Below are 4,553 nucleotides of genomic sequence, written 5' to 3' on the forward strand. Positions count from 1 at the left end.
CTGCTTTGTGGGCAGAAACTAGTTTAGCTGACAACATCAGAATTTCACCTGTTTTTTTTTCTCTCTCCTGGCTGATGCTCTGCACTTTCTTGGCTCATTGTGATAACGGCTGGGAATAAGGAGTGGAACTGAGTGGTGGCGTTGATAAGAAAAACGAAAGGGTGGCGCGATGACATGATACTGGGTAGGGCCTCTGCAGCTAGCCCTGCCCGCGCTGCGTGTGTGCTGGAGCACAGCATGGTCGGGACAAATATACTTGTGCTGACAGTTGCAAATGAGTCTGTTGTGAGGGGAAAATTGAGGTTAACGCTCTGCAGAAATGTTTCTGTTACTTTCTGGTGATGCCAGGAATATCTTGGAGGTCTGTCGTGCCATTCAGCGCTGAAGAAGCCTCTCGGATTCACAAGCATTTCTTGTCTTTCTTTCCCTCTCCTCCCTACCCTTTGGCTTACGGTGCCACCAAAATCTCACTCTGCTAAAACGCAGCCTGATGTTGTCAAACCATGGTGCAAAGGCCTGGCCAAGACATCACAGTGGCTCCTCCTGTACAGAGCTTCTCACCTCCTGTACCCGGAGACCCAGCGTCGCCCTTGTCTGCGTTGAGTACATGCCCATTTTTATTTTATTTATTTTACAAAGCAGGCTAAAGAGTCGACTAAATTATTTAGAAAATTTGATTTCCTCCACTGTCAGTGTGGTCGTCAGGGAGGATTAACAGTGCTCAGCCTCTCAGCAGCGGGGCTGGTGGGCGGCACGTCCCACATCACACTCTGCCTCCTGCTCAAACCCTACCCCCTCTGCACGTCATTCAGGTGACAGCTCTTTGCTGTCCCTGGATGAAACCAATGACAAGATATGCCAAGGGCGCACAGACGCCCTCCCTCACTCTCCACCACAAGGACTTTTGCTGCAGCATTGCTGCAAATTGTAGTTGTCAGCAGGGGAACACGCTCGTCAGGGGACTCCATCCATAATCGCTGTAAAGACGATGTGCAAATCTAAGTCCTGGATGTTCCCCAATATCAGCTCACAGCAGGGACTGACCTAATACCCATGTTCCCTCTCCGGAAAATGTAAAGACCTACTGAGAAATCACAGACGAGGGAGGCTCTGACAACGCTCCCGACCTCTCAGGACAAGAGGCAGCCGAAGCATCGGTCCCGGAACGCGCTTGCCCTCACAATGTTGCTGGGGCCGGGCTCACTGTGGGAACCACATTGTGAGCCAGCGGTGAGCACCGATGAAGTTCCTCCTGCCTTCATCTCTACAGCTGTTGAACATGGCCCCGTGCACAAAGGGCAGTGTCCTCATTAGATTCTGTGGAGGATTGCCATGTGGCCGGCAGAAATTTTGTTTTGTTTTGTTTGGGTAAGCGGCACGCTAATATATTCACCACCTCCGAACGTAATGGGGTGACAGATGGGAGCTGGGCTCTGGCTTTCATGGGAAAGGCTCCTCTCAGCGGGGAGGCAGTAAGTTTCCCACCTAATCTTCTGTAACCTTCAGACTGCTAACAACTGTAAGAAGCAAAGCAATGGGTAGTTATTAAATTAATGACTTCATCCCCAAGCCAGCAATAAATATTTTACAGTTTTATCTCTCCATCCCGTAGACTGCTCTAGACAGACTAGACTGTTTATTAATCTAGCTTCTGGATTTACGGTATTTAATTGCTAAACAGCCTCAGCTTGTGGGGCTGGATTATTAAATGTTGTAGTCTGAGAAGGACTCCTCTGGCAAATGGCAGAACTGGAGGAATTGATCCTTGGTCTTGGACTTGATGAGTTCCAGGTCAAAACTAACTCCCCTGTGGTGCTAAGGCCAGGTTCGCCCCTGTTTGAGTCCACCCCCTGCTCAGTTTGGGAGGTCTCTGGGATTCGCTGAAAGTAAAGAAGAGGCAAGGAAAAGTTTTGGCACATCCTGGCTTCAATAAGGGCATCCTGGAGTTAACCACAGTCACGGTGCTGTGCGGTCAGATGTCATATCTCAGCATGGACAGGTCCTCCTGGGTGGTCCAGCTGTTGGTGCTAGCCCTGGAGCTCAGGCAGAGCACGTGTCCTTGCTCGATCCCTTTGTGTTTCTCCAGATCATCACAGATAGTCACTGACATTCAGACAAAAGAGTGTTGCAGTTCCAGAAATGAAAGCAGGCTTTAATGGGTGTTATACTTCCTTGTTGACAGGGTCCAAGCTGTCTTTAAATCTGATACTACCATTTTTACAACAATTGGTGATTTATTCATCCCGCTGAAAGATGGGGATGAAGGCGCTGGGAATAACGAGAGCTATTTGTCTGAAGAATGCATCATCTGCCTGCTCTCCTACAGCCTCAATCCCAGGAGCCCTTCTGTACGAAGCGGAAGGTCGTTTCAGGATATATCTTCTCATAAAAGCGTAGGAGAATTGAGTGTGTGAACAAGTGCGAGCCAGAGCCTTTCCTCCAGCCAAGCTGTGCTGAGTGCTGGTTGGGAGGGAGCAGTTTCCAGCCAGGGGCTGCTCTATTGGCTGCACTGTCAGCTCCAGCCCATCCCCAACCTCAGCACCATCTTCCTGTGGCTCGAGGGGGGTGAATTGGATGGCAAATGGCATCTCTGAAACGCAAAGGTGCTTTCTCTCCCCAGTAATAACCTGATGGAGAATGAGACAACCCTTCCTGACCACTCAGCGGTGTGCTTTTCAGGACCCCTCGGGCTTGGGAGCAGGGTGAGATGGAGTGAGCTGTGAGACTGCAAGAGCCTGGGAAGGAAACCTCTTTCTGCCCAAAAGCCATTGCCAGAGCTCTTAGCTCTCAGCTCTTCACATGGACAAGTGGAAGGTACCACTTGAGCAGGAGAATGGAGAGATGAGTCGTTAGCAGCTTGTAACAATTAACAGTGGCATCAATGCAACCAAACCATGCCCTTGTTGGTCAGAGATTTATTGATGTGTTTAGAAAAAAACATCTGCTGACAAGTATCTTTTCCCTTGCATCCTTGAAGCAGAAGACCTGCTCTCCTCCGCCCTTCAGCTCTCACCCTACACATGTTGGAGAAGGCTTAAGAGCTCTCCGAAGCACACCTATAAACTGACAGCGTACCATCTTAAACCGACTCAATTCCCTTGCCGGCGATACGGGACGCCAGTTCAGAGAAGATAACATCTCACGGCGATGGCTCCCCCAGCTGCCGTTTCACACGCAGCTAAGTGCTCCATTACGCGGCTCCGCCAGTTCGTTAAGAAAGGACAAGCGAGTTCATCCATTAGCTCTGTCATCTTCATCAAATATTGGCACAAGGAACTGCTCCGCGAAGTCTAGTGAAACCCCCCAGAAGACAATTCTGTGCCCTTCAGAAGAACAACGTGCCGGCTGGTTCAGGTGAACCATGGCACAAGTCTCCCTGGTTTTCTCCTTTTAAGATGTGCAGCCCTTTGCAGGGGTGACACGACCCCAGCAGCTCTAAGCTGTGTCCAGCAAAGCCAGCCCCGGAAAGCCACCAGCACAAAGCAAGAGCGTGCCCTGCAGCCTCTCCAGGAGGGACATCCTCTCCTCCACCAGCCCCACAAGCCTGGCCTAAGCCTCTGATACTTCTCCTGCCCCAGGACAGCTTGCAGACCCTCCATGAAGACAGAGAAAACTTCCAGTAACACCCATGACCACATACACACTTGAGGAAGGGCTTTAAGAAATCTCTCTACCCAAAACTTTGCTCCAAGTTTTTCTGGCTGCAGCTCTTACCCTTTTGGCTCCATTTTACTCTGCCTTCCACCCTCAGGCCACCACCTCCTGCCTTAACCCTGCAGCGCTTGTGCCTCTGCACGGGGATGGTCAGGCAAGTTCAGCTCAGTTAATCAGAGAATTGAATTTCTTGGTGAAGCACCTACCTGAAATTTCACTTGGACCCAGCTCACGCAGCTCCAAATGCCCTTAATGTGATTTACCTTATTTCACCTTGGAAGCTCCAGCTCCACGAAACTGAATGTCAGTAACTTCAGGAACGACGACAGAAACCAGTGAGAAATTCTCTTTGTTGCCACAGCTCCAAAACTTCTGCCCACCAAAAAGCTCCGTTTTTCCAGGAAGGTTTTATGTGAACACCGTGGCTGGGCAGATGAGGAAGTGAGGAAAACTTGTCGAGGACAGCAACCATCTCCCAGCGTTCTGAGCTAAACCTCAGAGATCATTTGACAAGACTTTTTTGTAAATCCAGGAGGGGAAATGTCCATCTCTGTGTCCTGTCCCAGGGCTGGCATCTCCTGCCCTGCTCCTGGTGGCATCTCCTCTGCTGCACACTGTCTGTGGGAGGATGAAGCCACCGACTGGAGGAACGCTGCCTGCAGCCCTCCTGCCTTGGCCAACAGCCTCCAGCCACCGACTGCAAAAATACGGACCTCTGCTTGGACTTTTGATTCTCCCCTTCATGGGACTGGCAGGATTTTCAGCACCTGCATGGTCAGATGGTGATGGCTCCTTATTCTTCAAAGCCTTCAGAGATAGCAAATTCCCCCCTAAATCCCCCTATTTAACAGGTGGGGAGAGGTGGGTTTGGGGTGGCCGCTCCCTGGCCACAGCCCCGA

The sequence above is a fragment of the Buceros rhinoceros genome, unplaced genomic scaffold, assembly GCF_000710305.1.
Source record: "Buceros rhinoceros silvestris isolate BGI_N320 unplaced genomic scaffold, ASM71030v1 scaffold26036, whole genome shotgun sequence".
Classification (NCBI taxonomy): Eukaryota; Metazoa; Chordata; class Aves; order Bucerotiformes; family Bucerotidae; genus Buceros; species Buceros rhinoceros.